We start from the raw sequence: 16,282 nt of genomic DNA on the forward strand, positions 1-16,282 counted from the left end.
TGTGCTGGAGATAATGAAAATGAGGTTGAAAAGTGTTTTAATTGCCCTATAAGTAGACAGAGAGACAGAGAGACAGAGAGACAGAGAGACAGACAGACAGACAGACAGACAGACAGAACAAGAAGAAGCATAGCAGCAGCAGAGAAGATGCTGAGACAGATAGACAGCACAACAGGGTGACAAACAAAGTGTCTAGAGCAGAGGACACAGTTATAGTGGTGAGTTGTATCTCCAGTGGTGTGTTTACATGTTGTACTTGTTTAAAACATGAGCTAGTTCAAAAAGTTACTGGTACAGAAATTGTTGAGAAACTCTATAATGTATTGCCAATGTTATTGTGTCAGTACTTCTACCTGTGTCTCAGTACAGCTAGAAAAAAGGGTTCCAAAAGGGTTCTTCAGTTGTCCCCAGTTTTGGTTTCAGTTAGAACCCTTTGGAGGTGAGTTGGTAGCATGCACAGTGACGTGGATAAAATTCCACGGTCGAATACTTGTCCCAGTCTGCCCCTGGAGAGGAGAGAGATGGGGAAGAGAGAGCTCTATAAAGCTAAGGAGACAGAGGGAGAAAGAGAGAGAGAGAGAGCAGAGAAAGAGAGAGGAAAGTGCCCTCTCCTCCATATCCTTTGACAACTCCCAGGCTGCCGCCTCAGACAGCTTGGCATAAGTAGCGGGGTGGCCGGCCGGCCTCCCATTTCATAAACACTCTGTAAAAGCGTAAATTGGTGCTAATGGGCGACTGTCTGGTTTTTTAAAGATGTTGCATGCAACAACTAGAACTTTACAGTGCATACAGCCCAATTTTCTCAGCGAGTGAAAAGTTAGAGTGAAATTGGTGCCACGGCTAAGGGTGGGGTCAGGGCCGAAAACGTTGTTTCTTCACAGGCTTTCAAAAACAAGACCACAAAAATGTTAAATATGACTTGTGACTCAAAATGAAAGGATTTTCTGACTCTAGAGTATTGTGTAAACCCATAACGCATAGGAATCAAATTACTTGACAAAGTTATTTTATGCTATGGGCTGATATTATGTAACATATTGCTTCCTGGTCTATAATTTAACAGTCTCCATTTTCTTATGAACCAGACACTAAAGCCCATTGATAGATATGATGCCGACAGTAGGGATACAAGCAATTTATGCAACGAGATTACTTTGCTCATCCACTATTACATTACCCTCCCCGAAACCACCAGTGAATCAAATGTGAATTACATTCTCAAAAATACTGCCTATATACTTGCTGTAAAATAACGAACAACTTCAGGGTGTTTTTTTCAAAGGAACAACTGGGAATGTGTTGTTGAATGCACACTAATCTCTAGATTAGAGTCACGCCAGTCAAGAAAAAGTAGATACTGATCTATCTTATTGACTGTCATAATATGGTTCTGCTATGCATAATGATGAACAGAAATGGGCTTGAAATTATGGAGTGGTAGATACTGAGTGTACAAAACATTAGGAACGCCTTCATAATATTAAGTCGCAACCCCCTTTGCCCTCCTTTGCCCTCAGAACAGCCTTAATTCGTCGGGGCATGGACTCCAAGGTGTCGAAAGCATTCCACAGGGATGTTGGCCATTGTTGATTTCAATGCTTCCCACAGTTGTGTAAAGTTGGCTGGATGTCCTTTGGGTGGTCGACCATTCTTGACACACATGGAAAAATGAAAAACCCAGCAGCGTTGCAGTTCTTGACACACTCAAACCAGTGGGCCTGGCACCTACTACCATACCCTGTTCCAAAGAACTTAAATATTTCACCCTCTGAATGGCACACATACACAATCCATGTCTCAATTATCTCAGGGCTTAAAAAATATTTCTTTAACCTGTCTCCTCCCTCCCCTTCATCTACACTGACTGAAGTGGATTTAACAAGTGACATCAATAAGGGATCATAGCCTTAACCTGGATTCACCTGGTCAGTCTATGTCATGGTGTCACGCCCTGACCGTAGATTGCTATGTATGTTTCTACTTTTTGTTTTGGTCAGGGTGTGATGTGGGTGGGCATTCTATGTTTGTATGTCTAGGTTTGGTATTTCTATGTTTTGGCCGGGTATGGTTCTCAATCAGGGACAGCTGTCTTTCGTTGTCTCTGATTGAGAACCATACTTAGGTAGCCTGTTTTCCCACTGTTAGTTGTGGGTAGTTATTTTCTGTTTAGTGTTTGTTGCACCTGTCAGAACTGTTTTGGCTATTCTTTTTGTTATTTTGTATTCAGTGTTCAGTCAGAATAAATAATATGAACACGTACCACGCTGCACCTTGGTCTTCACCTTCTTCTAGACGTTAAAATGCGTCTCTATACACAAGCGTTTTGGACTTCATATGAAGCGATGGTACAAAAGGTCACCTTTTATTTGAAGGTTTTTTTCATACGTATCTGTTTTACCGTTTAGAAATGAAAGCACTGTGTATCAGTCCCCCCATTTGAAGGTGTCATAAGTATTTGGGCAAGTTCACCATGTGTATTAAAGTAGTCAAAGGTTTAGTGTATGATCCCATATTCCTAGCATACAATGACAACATTAAGCTTGTGACTCTACAGACGTATTAGATGCATTTGCATTTGTTTTGGTTGTGTTCCAGATTATGTTGTGCCCAATAGAAATGAACGGTAAATCATTTATTGTGTCGTTTTTAGTCACTTTTATTGTAAATAAGAATTGAATATGTTTCTGAACACCTCTACATTAATGTGGATGCTACCATGGTTACAGATAATAATGAATTCATCGTGAATAATGATGAGTGACAATGTTACAGAGGCACAACTATCATACCCCAAAGATATGCTAACACGTCATAATACCCACAAAAACGGTCAAACAGGGAAATGGTTCCAATCGTTTTCCACCATTCATTTGTCCCATAGGGGTTTTAAAACCCCATAATAAGAGCTGTGTTTCGTATTGGCTACGGTCGTTTTGATAAACATGGAAATCTCTTTCGGACAAGGAGACTTTTATCAATATATTCAGCTCCATTTATGCTCAGATTCGAAAAGGCTCATTAGCATCAAAGTAGACATCATACAAGACTACAAATCCCTGCAAGCTCCTGCACGTCATCTCTAGCTGACACCTTTGCTAACGGGTATTGTGTCATTTTAAACTTGCACAAGACAGCAGAGAATTGTCCATTAAATGGAAATGTAGAGAAATGTACCCAATTTATTCATTACTACATTTAGCTAACATTAGATAGTTAATCGAGAGATTCTTCCACATTAGCAGCTAATTAGCATTTCATTTTTAGGGGGTAAATACAGGCAAATACATTGATAAAAGTCACCTTATCCTGGAGAGATTTCCACGGTTACCAAAACGTCACGCCAGCGTAGGCCTACACGAAATACAGCCCTGATTTGTAGTGTTTCTGAAATCCCCTATGGGAAAAATGAATGGTGGAAAAACGATTGGAACTATTTCCCTGTTTGACTGCTAGGTTTTATGGGTATTGTCACTCATACTGCAAAAAGATTAACACAAACATACATTTCTCTTGAGTCTAAACTGACAAAACAGAAAGAGTCTTAAAAATCCAGAGATTGCAGTCACTAAATCATGATGATTAAAATTGGAAATACAACTTTCAAAAGGTGCATAATTATGGGAAATGACCCTTCTTTTATGCATATTTGACCGAACTTCATACACATCAAATCCAATAATATTGCTGAAGTAAGGAAAGGTGAATACAGTGGAGAAACATAACTGATATGAATGCATAGACCTCAATCCACACCAAAGCAAAGCTCCAAAGTTACTTAGAAGTAGCTCCACTTCATTCTCTGCATCTCTGCATGTCTGCAATGTTGTGAATCATACAATGTGATTTTTTAGATTTTTAGATTCCGTCTCTCACAGTTGAAGTGTACCTATGAGAGAAATTACAGACCTCTACATGCTTTGTAAGTAGGAAAACCTGCAAAATCGGCAGTGTATCAAATACTTGTTCTCCCCACTGTCCTCCCTGCTCAAAATTGAATTATGCACACAAATGAGACACACACACACACATCAAATGAATGTAACTTAGCGACAACCGAGATCACACTAACATGACATATTCAAAACACTACTAACATAACCTATTTGAGTGAAAAGACTAAGATTTTGTTTTTATACTTTATACTGTCTGTGTTTACTCAAACAAGAAAGGAACACACATGCAAACATTTTCGTTTATATATCTCAACATGACAAGTAAATACATTTTGCATATACAAAGGAAGAAAAATAGGCCTATTTGTACTACTGTACTGTATATTAATTAGATCAATTGTACGGAATCAATAAATGAACTGTTTCAAACATAGTAACATCTAAATCATGTCAAGAAACAAATAATCCATTGCAAAAATAAAATCAGTCATGTCTCTTGTTTTGGTCCGGCCACAGATTTTCATCAACATCACAGGCAATATTCTCCTTGGCCAGACAGCGCGGGAAATATCTTCTGACATGACGCCTCCACCCCTGACAGAACTCTGTTGAAATGTCACCACAGGCCTCCTCCATTGCCTGGAGAAGGGCCATACGTTCATGGGGTTTGTGATCATATACCTTCAACCGCCATGCTGAAAACAACTCCTCAGTGGAGTTGAGAAATGGAGAATATGGTGAGAGATAAATAATTGTAAACCTGGGATGGTCATGGAAGGAGTTGTGGACCTGAGCAGCCCGAAGAAAACTCACGTTGTCCCAAATCAGAACATACATTTGCTGTTCAGGATCACCTGGCCCTCTCTGCTCTGGCTAAAAAGATTGTCATGTAAGGTCTTCAGGAAAGGAAGGATTTGGGCAGTGTTCTATGGTCCAAGGGTGGCATGGCAGTGGATTACCCCATTGTGGCTCATTGCTGTGCATATGACGACATTGGCCCGCGCTGGTCAAGTACCTCAATGAGGGCGCGTTGACCAAGGATGTTCCTTCCTCTCCTCCTTGTCTTCTCTAAATTGAACGCAGCCTCATCGGTGAATAGGAGTTCTTTGGGGATGGGACTTGCATCCAACTCCATGATTCTCTGAAATGACAGTAAATACTGTAATTGCTGTATGGTGAAGTTCAGTGGCAACACCAATTGTTTCAAGAGGGTAATACTAGTACATTACTTACTTGCACATATTCGTACCGTTTATCCTTCACTCTTTGGGAATTCCTTTCAAACGGGACTCTGTAGATTTGCTTCATCTAAAGATGGTGTTTCTTAAGGATGGTTGATAAGCTCACTCTGATGTTAAGTTATGGCTGCGATCCTCGTACAGGGACCAACATCAGGGGACATTTCAGAGTGACAACTAAAAATACAACTTCGTAACATTAAACATTCTTGAAAATGCAAGTGTCTTACACCCTTCAAAAGATAAGAATCTTGGTAATCAAACTACGTTTTCCAATTTAAAATAGCTATTAGAGAACAAATCCCATGCTTTTGTTTGAGAAGAGCAATCAAGAACAGAAACATTTTCCGCCATGACAGTTTTTACACATTTACATCTGAAGGTAAAATTATGACTTACATTCTGATATCTTGCTCTTATTTCTCTTCTTGAGTGTCCCATTGATCAAATGAAGTGTTGTTTTCTTTGATAAAATCCATTTTTATAGCCTAAATCAAAACATTTTGTAAACTGTTTGTGCCGTGAATTCCATCTCTATCAATTTTTTACGGAGCATTCGGCATGTTTCGCCCCTGTAAACAATTGTTTATTTCGTCATGGTGGGTTTCAGTGCATTCCTCTGGATGTTTGCAACACAGTCAAAAGTCATTGTTTTTTTTGCCTGGAGTATTGACCGAAGTGAGCTGATTTGAAGACAACAATAAATGACTACCTGACGCATCAATCATTTTAGCGAAGCTTCATTGATTGACTATATTTCTGCCCAATGACCACTGATCTTCTTGAAATCTAGCTGGGTAGATAGCCAATGAGCTGAGGTAAATGCCAGTATGTAATGGTTTGGGGTTGGACCACAATTCCTTGGTTGTAATCGCACGCGCAGGGAACTCCATTTTCGCCTTGAGGATCAGAGGAGTTGCTGTTTTATGCGCAGCTGTATTTCGGAAAGTTGTAGTTTCAACGATTCCATTGAAGATATCATGGCGAATAGCGAAGTCAAACTCTAAAGTGAAAGTGAGACAGATTTTTTGCTTGAGGAATCTTGGAGTGTTATGATTCAAACGAACTGAGGAGCTGTTTCTGCAAGGATAGGACGTACTTTTGGACGGGTAAGTGCTATGAAATATTAAAAAAAATATATATATTATATACATTTTTTTAATATATATTTTTTTTGCAATGAAATGTATAGTTTGTTTGGGTGTGTGTGTTGGTTTGTATGTGTGTGTGTGTGTATATATATATATATATATATATATATATATATAACAATGGCCGGAGTTGAATGGAACACCTTAGTGACTGTTCCCTCTGCTCTATACAATCAATACATATCTGTTTATTTTATGTGATGATAAAAGGCTCATACAATACAAATATTTTTTTAATGTTTTCTTTCACAGTGATAGCGACTCCGACTGGGAGGCCCCGGTGCCAAGCTGCCCGCTCTACCTGTGCCCCCAGTGGTGTTCATATGCCACAGTTCATTACTGCAGGCATGACTGTGCCTCAGGGCCAAAAGGGCACAGTATGGGGGCGTCGTTGTGTTCCATGGTTTGACCACATGGACCACCACAGTTGCCCGAATGTCATCAGATATTACTCTCCTTGTTCTTGGTCCTCCTCCACCTCCTCCACCCCCACCTCCTCCACCACCTCCACCTCCACCTCTACCTCTCTCTCTGCCAAGTTTGCTTCCATTGTTCTCCAAACACAGGAGTACTCACCTGTGGCCTTTTTATCCATACCAAAGGTTGCAAAGTGAACATTTACACAATTAGTGTTTGCCCATGTGAAGAGTGAAAGTGACCAATTGGTAATTGAGCTTAGCTTGTTGAACCATGCTGCTTTTCATTTGCACACAAGATATTTTAGTTTTGAAGGTCGTGCCAAAGGTAGAGAATTGTGTTGTGTTTTGCCAAATGTTTTTTAAAGAATTGCAATCTGAGTGTAAAGCAAAACATGTGCCAGTAGTATTGCAGATTTGGTGTATGGTTCTGCTAAAGGAGTTACAGGTTTGGGTCATTGTGCCTCAAGTTTTGTGTGTAAACAATTGGGAAAATCTGTAAACTGAAACATGTTCTTGTACAGTGGCAATTTGGAATTACCTGGATTTCTACATACACTTTACATAACATTTGATCTGATCTTCATCTAAATCACAACAATAGACAAGCTCAGTGTGCTTAAACTAACAACAGACATATTATTGTATTGTTCTTTTCTATATTGAATACATCATTTAAACATTCACAGTGTAGGTTGGAACAAGTATGTGAACCCCTAGGCTAATGACTTCTCCAAAAGCTAATTGGAGTCAGTTGTCAACTAACCTGGAGTCGAATCAACGTGGTGAGATTGGAGATTTTTGTTAGAGCTGCCCTTCCCCATAAAAAACACTCACAAAAATGTGAGTTTGCTTTCCACAAGAAGCATTGCATAATGTGAACCATGCCACGAACAAAAGAGATATCAGAAGAGCTACGATTAAGAATGGTTGACTAGCATAAAGCTGGAAAGGGTTAGAAAAGTATCTCTAAAAGTCAGTCCAGTAAGACAAATTGTCTATAAATGGAGAAATGACAGCGCTGTTGCTACTCTCCCTAGGAGTGGCCGTTGTCACGACTTCCACCGAACTCGTTTCCTCTCCTTGTCCGGGCGGTGTTCGGCGGTCGGCGTCACCGGTCTTCTAGCCATCGTTGATCCACTTTTCATTTTCCATTTGTTTTGTCTTGTTTTCCTACACACCTGGTTTCCATTTCCCTCATTAAGTGTTGTCTATTTAACCCTCTGTTCCCCCCATGTCCTTGTGTGGAATTGTTTGTTTGTAAGTGCTTGTGCACTATGTTACTGGTGAGCGTCAGGTTCTGTACCCATGTAGGTTATTATTTTATTGCCGTTGGTTTTGAAATTAAACTGGTCCGGCTATTACCTATTTTGACTTCAATGCCACCAGTTCCGCAACCCTTACAGCCGTCCTGAAAGATGACTTCAAGAGCACAGCGCAGAATGCTCAATGTAAAGAAGATTCCTAGAATGTCAGCTAAAGACTTACAGAAATCTCTGGAAGAGAAGAGTTGACGAGTCTACAATATGTAAAACACTAAACATGAATGGTGTTCATGGGAGGACACCACGGAAGAAGCCACTGCTGCCCAGAAAAAACATTGCTGCACGCCTGAAGTTCGCAAAAGACCACCTGGATGTTCAGCAGCACTACTGACAAAGGATTCTGTGGACAGATGAAAGTAAAGTTGTGTGTGTGTGTGTGTGTGTGTGTGTGTGTGTGTGTGTGTGTGTGTGTGTGTGTGTGTGTGTGCGCGCACATGGGTGAAAGAGAGAGCTCATGCAAGAGAGAGCGAGATCATACAAGAGAGAGAGATCATGTGAGACAGAGAAACACAGAGAGAGACAGAGAGAGAGAGAGACAGACAGAGAGAGAGAGACAGAGAGAGAGAGACACAGAGAGAGAGAGACACAGAGAGAGAGACAGAGACAGAGAGAGAGACACACACACAGAGAGAGAGACACCGAGACAGAGAGACAGAGAGAGAGAGAGAGACACACAGAGAGAGACACAGATAGAGAGAGAGACAGAGAGAGAGAGAGAGAGAGAGAGACACACACACGCAGAGAGAGAGAGACAGAGAGATTAGATTGTTCTACCTGGTATGTATTTCTCTAACTTCTCTTGCATTGTAGGAGTAGAATATTATTCTCACCTATCATTGAACTGTTATAGATCCAGCAGACATAGTCTCTATCTAGGTTATTTCCCAAAGGTATAACTCCTGAAAATCACACACAGAGCATAGCATAGCTGTCTCCAGCATCTAGACACATGCAGAAGAATGCCATTTTTCCATCTTTCATGTTAGCTTTAAATACTTCTCTTTTGACAAAGGTTACGCACGACTTCACAATGCAGTCCCGATTGCCGTCTATTTCTTGCATTCTTTTGACTTGCCATTCAGAGTGACTAACGTGACTGGTTTTGCCGCACATTGCCATTGCAAGCCCACACTTGTCAGTGCAAGCCCAGGGAGCATTTAAGATGGGTGTGTGTACAACTGAGTGTTTGTGCAAAAAAAAAAAGTCCCTTACTTTGATGTCACACTCCAGTGGAGTCCATAGTTACTGAGAAGTACAAGTGGCCTTGGTCTGGCTTTGCAGGAAGGGAGCATACCCACAGCAAAATGAGAAGATGCTGCCTTTCCTATTCGCTTGAAAAATGAAAGGGAGGACCTTCGAAATGTGATTTAAACTATTATTGAACAGTTTCTAAACCTTTGTTCCAGTCATGATTTGTTCATGTTTATCAACATACATACATATGGATAAATGTATAAACCTTTCATTGTGAGGACCTGTAATCACCATGAACAACAGTAACACAAAGTTTGAACGCTTTTGTTGGTTGACAGGTTGTACTGTAGGTCATGTGCTATTTTACAAACATTCCTTGAAATCACAAGAGGTTGGTGGTAATGTCTGGAGTGGAATGGGTGGAATGGTATCAAATACATGGTATTAAATACGTACATACAATTACATACAGTGCATTCGGAAGGTATTCAGACCCCTTCCCTTTTTCCACACTTGGTTGTTTTACAGCCTTATTCTAAAATTTATTAGAACATTTTCCTCATCAATCTACACGTGAGTAAGACATTAAAACGTGTTAACCCTCGCAAGGCTGCCGGCCCAGACAGCATTCCTAGTCGCGTCCTCAGAGCATGCGCAGACCAGCTGGCTGGTGTGTTTACGGACATATTCAATCTCTCCCTATCCCATTGTGCTGTCCCAACATGCTTTAAGATGGCCACCATTGTTCCTGTACCCAAGAAGGCAAAGATAACTGAACTAAAGGACTATCGCCCCTGTCATCATGAAGTGCTTTGAGAGAATAGTCAAGAATCAATCACCGTCACCTTACCTGCCACCCTAAAACCACTTCAATTTGCATACCGCCCCAATAGGTCCACACTGCACACTGCCCTATCCCATCTGGACAAGAGGAATAACTATGTAAGAATGCTCATCATTAAGCTTGAGGCCCTGGGTCTCATCGGAGCCCTGTGCAATTGGGTCCTGGACTTCCTGATGGGCCGCCCCCAAGTGTTGAAATTAAGAAACAACATCTCCACTTTGCTGATCCTCAACACTGGGGCCCCACAAGGGTGCATGCTCAGCCCACTCCTGTACTCCATGTTCACCCATGACTGCGTGGCCATGCACGCCTCCAACTCAATCATCAAGTTTGCAGACGACACAACAGTAGTGGGCTTGATTACCAACAACGACGAGACAGCCCACAGGGAGGAGCTGAGGGTACTCTGAGTGTGGTGTCAGGAAAACAACCTCTCACTCAACGTCAACAAAACAAAGGAGGAGATTGTGGACTTCAGGAAACACCCTATGGACATCAACGGGACAGCAGTGGAGAAGGTGGAAAGTTTTAAGTTCCTCGGCGTAAATATCACGGACAAACTGAAATGGTCCACCCACACAGACAGTGTGGTGAAGAAGGCACAACAGCGCCTCTTCAACCTCAGGAGGCTGAAGAAATGCTCCTTGTCACCTAAAACGCTCACAAAGTTGGCCAATTGAGAGCATCCTGTTGGGCTGTATCACTGCCTGGTATGGCAACTGCACCGCCCACCACCGCATGGCTCTCCAGAGGGTGGTACAGTCTGCACAACACATCACCAGGGGCAAACTACCTGCCCTCCATGACACCTACAGCACCCCATGTCACAGGAAGGCCAAAAAGATCATCAAGGACAACAACCACCCGAGCCACTGCCTGTTCACCCTGCTACCATCCAGAAGGCGAGGTCAGTACAGGTGCATCGAAGCTGGGAACGAGAGACTGAAAAACAGCTTTATCTCAAGGCCATCAGACTGTTAAGCAGACTTGAAATCATTGGCCACTTTAAAAAATGGATCACGAGTCACTTCAATGATGCCACTTTAATAATGTTTACACATCTTGCATTACTCCTCTCATATGTATATATTGTATTTTATACCTTCTATTGCATCTTGCCTATGACGCTTGGGCATCGCGCATCCATATATTTATATTTATATGTACACTACCGGTCAAAAGTTTTCGAAAACCTACTAATTCAAGGGTTTTTCTTGATTTGTACTATTTTCTACATTGTAGATGTCACGACTTCCGCCGAAGTTGGTGCCTCTCCTTGACGACGAGCGTTCGGCGCTCGTCGTCAAGGGCTTTCTAGCTGCCACCGATCCATGTTTCTGTTTTCCATTTGTTATGTCTTGAGTGTACACACCTGTTTCCCATTTAGTTATTGTTATTTCCCTATTTAACCCTCTGGTTCCCATGATGTGTTGTGCGTGATTGTTCCTGGTTTGTGTTAGTTGTTTTGTGTTAGGGTTTGTTATTCCCTGCGTGGATTTATTTTCCTGATTATTTTCCAGAGTAAAGTTTGTTATTTTACTCAGTTCTGTGTCCTGCGCCTGACTCTGTTCACACCTCTGCACAACTAACACCTGACAGTAGAATAATAGTGAAGACATCAAAACTGTGAAATAACACATATGGAATCATGTAGTAAAAGTGTTCAACAATCAAAACATATGTATATTTGAGATTCTTCAAATAGCCACCCTTTGCACACTCTTGGAATTATCACAACCAGCTTCTTGAGATAGTCACCTGGAATGCATTTCAATTAACAGGTGTGCCTTCTTCAAAGTTCATTTGTGTAACTTCTTTCCTTCTTAATGCTTTTGAGACAATTAGTTGTGTTGTGACAAGGTAGGGGGAATATAGAAGGTAGCCCTATTTGGTAAAAGACCAAGTCCATATTATGGCAAGAACATCTCAAATAAGCAAAGAGAAATGACAGTCCATCATTACGTTTAAGACATGAAGGTTAGTCAACACGGAACATTTCAAGAACTTTGAAAGTTTCTTCGTGTGCAGAGTTACCAGCTTCAGAAATTGCAGCCCAAATAAATGCTTCACGGAGTTCAAGTAACAGACACATCTTATCATTAACTGTTCAGAGGAGACTGCGTGAATCAGGTCTTCATGGTCGAATTGTTGCAAAGAAACCACTACTAAAGGACACCAATGAGAAGAAGAGACTTGCTTGGGCCAAGAAACACGAGCAATGGACATTAGAAACACGAGCAGTGGAAATTTGTCCTTTGGTCTGGAGTCCAAATTTGAGATTTTTGGTTCCAACCGCCGTGTCTTTGTGAGAGACGCGGTGTCGGTGAACGTATGATCTCCGCGTGTGTATTTCCCACCGTAAAGCATGGAGGAGAAGGATGATGGTGTGGGGTTGCTTTGCTGGTGACACTGTCTGTGATTTATTTAGAATTCAAGGCACACTTAACCAGAGAAACAGACGCCTCACAAGTCCTCAACTGGCATCTTCATTAATTGGCATCTTCATTCATCTTCACCTGCAAAACAACAGTCTCAACGTCAACAGTGAAGAGGCAAATCTGTGATGCTGACCTTCTAGGCAGAGTTCCTCTGTCCAGTGTCTGTGTTCATTTACCCATCTTAATGTTTTCTTTTCATTGGCCAGTCTGAGATATGGCTTTTTCTTTGCAACTCTGCCTAGAAGGCCAGCATCCCGGAGTCGCCTCTTCACTGTTGACGTTGAGATGTTTTGGGGGTACTATTCAATTAAGCTGCCAGTTGAGAACTTGTGAGGTGTCTGTTTCTCAAACTAGACACTCTAATGTACTTGCCTTCTTGCTCAGTTGTGCACTAGGGCCTCCCACTCCTCTTTCTATTCTGGTTAGAGCCAGTTTGTGCTGTTCTGTGAAGGGAGTAGTACTCAGTGTTGTACGAGATCTTCGGTTTCTTGGCAGTTTCTCACATGGAGTAGCCTTCATTTTTCAGAACAAGAATAGACTGAGCCTGTAATCGAACCCACAAATGCTGATGCTCCAGATACTCAACTAGTCTTAAGAAGGCCAGTTGTATTGCTTCTTTAATCAACACAACAGTTTGCAGCTGTGCTAACATAATTGCAAAAGGATTTTCTAATGATCAATTAGACTTTTCAAACGATAATCTTGGATTAGCTAAACATGCCATTGGAACACAGGAGTGACGGTTGCTGATAATGGGCCTCTGTACGTCTATGTAGATATTCCATTCAGCCGTTTCCAGCTGCAATATTCATTTACAACAATAACAATGTCTGCAGTGTATTTCTGATCAATTTGATGTTATTTTAATGGACAAAAAAGTGTGCTTTTGTTTAAAAAACATGGACATTTTTAAATGACCCCAAACTTCTGAACGGTAGTGTGCGTACCCACAAGTTTTATCAACACTGTTTTCTTACTTTATTTGACAGTTTTTCTACATAATTACTTTATCTCAACAGACCAGAGTTTAATAGACAATCAAGAGTTTTATTTTTCATTCATTTACCTTTCAAAAGACAGTCAACAAAAAAAGCCCTTCAGTCTTTTGGAATGCACCAAAGCAAGCCTGTTAAATGTATACTGTTAAATGTATATTACCAATCATAGTTAAAATGTAAAAAAATAAATGAATGCGAACTTGCATACGAATGCCTGCTGAACTGCTCATTTGATGAATACATCATTTAAAACGGTCGGACCCTAAAAATATGACTCAATAAATCATTTACGGGGTAACTATCGGGCTTGTTCTCAAGGCATATGGCAGCTCCACAGGACTTAAAAACCTCTGAAATTGCTTTGGCAAGCCGCTCAAGGAAAGGAGCAATAGAAAGGGGGAATAAGTCATTACGGGACGTTCTGCTATACTCCGTCTGAAAACACTTTGGAGAAGCCATTTCTTCTCTCCTCACTGCCTATATGGAATAAGTGTTGATCTCAGTCATTATTGACTCGCCCAGCCATCTCATAACCTAGCTATTGACTGAGCTATTTGGTGCAGCAAATTATACTGCTCCCACAGAACAGCTTTATATTCTAGCACTAGCCATGTGAGTACAACTACTTGGGAAAAGACTAGAGTTACAGAATAGGGTTTTTGATTATATGAAGAAGTGCTATTTGTAAGCAGTTGGACAGAGGCAATATGGGAATAATAGACCTATCTAGGGACAACCTTGTTAAATTGAATGTCAAGATGCTTCGGGTTATACTTCGTGTGAAATTGCATGTGGAATGTGATTGTTATAATTCTATATATTTGCATACGGTATACGAGTGCAATATTGCAATGTGGTTATGAATGCATACTTTATGTTTATCACAATTATCACCATCATCATATAATACAGTATGAATCCCGAGATATCCCTTTTTATATAGTTCTCCTGTGAAACATTCTCACGTTCTCCCCTCTCTGACTGGACGTTGAGTCAGATTGTTTGTTCAGTGTTCCTGGATAGCTGGGAAGTGTGAGGTGTTCCAAGCGAGTGCCTGAAACCTTCTGTTCGACCACCCGTGGAAAAACACCTCGTACACAGAGTCACGGTGCTGACTTCATTGTGTCTACGCAGCAGCGGAGAGGGGAGGGGAGGAATAGGGAAAGGGGAGAGAGAGAGAGAGAGCGATGTAAAGAGGTGAGACTAAACCATGCTGCTGCACTAGTGTTTTCTTTCAAGTCATTAATCTCTCAGTGGGTGCCCAACAAACACCAGGGCCGGGATGAGAGGGGCCTAGAATCACACAGACCAGTCTTGGCTCGAACCCTGCACAGTCTCCCTTCCAAACAACGCAACCAAGTGTTAAATGTACGCATGCCAGCCCCAGCCAGTTTAACACAACATCACATGGGGCGGCAGGGTAGCCTAGTGGTTAGAGCGTTGGACTAGTAACCGGAAGGTTGCAAATTCAAACCCCCGAGCTGACAAGGTACAAATCTGTCGTTCTGCCCCTGAACAGGCAGCTAACCTACTGTTCCTAGGCCGTCATTGAAAATAAGAATTTGTTCTTAACTGACTTGCCTGGTTAAATAAATAAAAACATGATGATACGTGGAGCCTCGATGGAGAAAAAAAATCGCTGAATACATTATTCAAAAAAATCACTGAATACATTATTCAGTGATGGAGAGAGGAGGAGAAAGAGGAGGAGGAAGAGGGAAGTGATGGAGAAAGGAGGAGGAAGAGGGGAGTGATGGAGAGAGGGGGGAGTGATGGAGAGAGGAGGAGGAGTGATGGAGAGAGGAGGAGGAGTGATGGAGAGAGGAGGAGGAGTGATGGAGAGAGGAGGAGGAGTGATGGAGAGAGGAGGAGGAGGAGGAGTGATGGAGAGAGGAGGAGGAAGAGGGGAGTGATGGAGAGAGGAGGAGGAAGAGGGGAGTGATGGAGAGAGGAGCAGAAGGAGGAGGAGTGATGGAGAGAGGAGCAGAAGGAGGAGGAAGAGGGGAGTGGTGGAGAAAGGAGGAGGAGGGGAGTGATGGAGAGAGGAGGAGGAGTGATGGAGAGAGGAGGAGGAGTGATGGAGAGAGGAGGATGAGGGGATTGATGAAGAGAGGAGGAGGAGGGGAGTGATGAAGAGAGGAGGATGAGGGGAGTGATGAAGAGAGGAGGAGGAGGAGGGGAGTGATGGAGAGAGGAGAAGGGGAGTGATGGAGAGAGGAGGATGAGGGGAGTGATGGAGAGAGGAGGAGGAGGAGGAGGGGAGTGATGAAGAGAGGAGGAGGAGGGGAGTGATGGAGAGAGGAGGGGAGTGATGGAGAGAGGAGGAGGAGGAGGAGGGGAGTGATGAAGAGAGGAGGAGGAGGGGAGTGATGGAGAGAGGAGGAGGGGAGTGATGGAGAGAGGAGGATGGGAGTGATGGAAGAGGAGGGCAGGAGTGATGGAGAGGAGGAGGAGGGGAGTGATGGAGGAGGAGGGGAGTGATGGAGATAGGAGGATGGGAGTGATGGAGAGAGGAGAAGGGGAGTGATGGAGAGAGGAGGATGAGGGGAGTGATGGAGAGAGGAGGAGGAAGAGGAGGGGAGTGATGAAGAGAGGAGGAGGAGGGGAGTGATGGAGAGAGGAGGAGGGGAGTGATGGAGAGAGGAGGAGGGGAGTGATGGAAGAGGAGGGCAGGAGTGATGGAGAGGAGGAGGAGGGGAGTGATGGAGAGGAGGAGGATGGGAGTGATGACGAGAGGAGGAGGATGGGAGTGATGGAGAGAGGAGGAGGGGAGTGATGGAGAGAG

General features: G+C 42.5%; 1 long non-coding RNA gene across 1 annotated transcript; it reads right to left on the reverse strand.

Moving 5' to 3' along the window:
• Positions 1–2,672: 2,672 nt before the first annotated feature.
• LOC116353394 (uncharacterized) lies at positions 2,673–5,844 on the reverse strand. Its single transcript, XR_004202836.1, has 3 exons — positions 5,531–5,844; positions 5,127–5,308; positions 2,673–5,034 (listed from the first exon to the last, which is right to left on the reverse strand). It is a non-coding gene; the product is annotated as an uncharacterized LOC116353394 (long non-coding RNA).
• Between the last annotated feature and the right edge of the window lie 10,438 nt (positions 5,845–16,282).

This window comes from Oncorhynchus kisutch, linkage group LG14, assembly GCF_002021735.2.
Source record: "Oncorhynchus kisutch isolate 150728-3 linkage group LG14, Okis_V2, whole genome shotgun sequence".
Classification (NCBI taxonomy): Eukaryota; Metazoa; Chordata; class Actinopteri; order Salmoniformes; family Salmonidae; genus Oncorhynchus; species Oncorhynchus kisutch.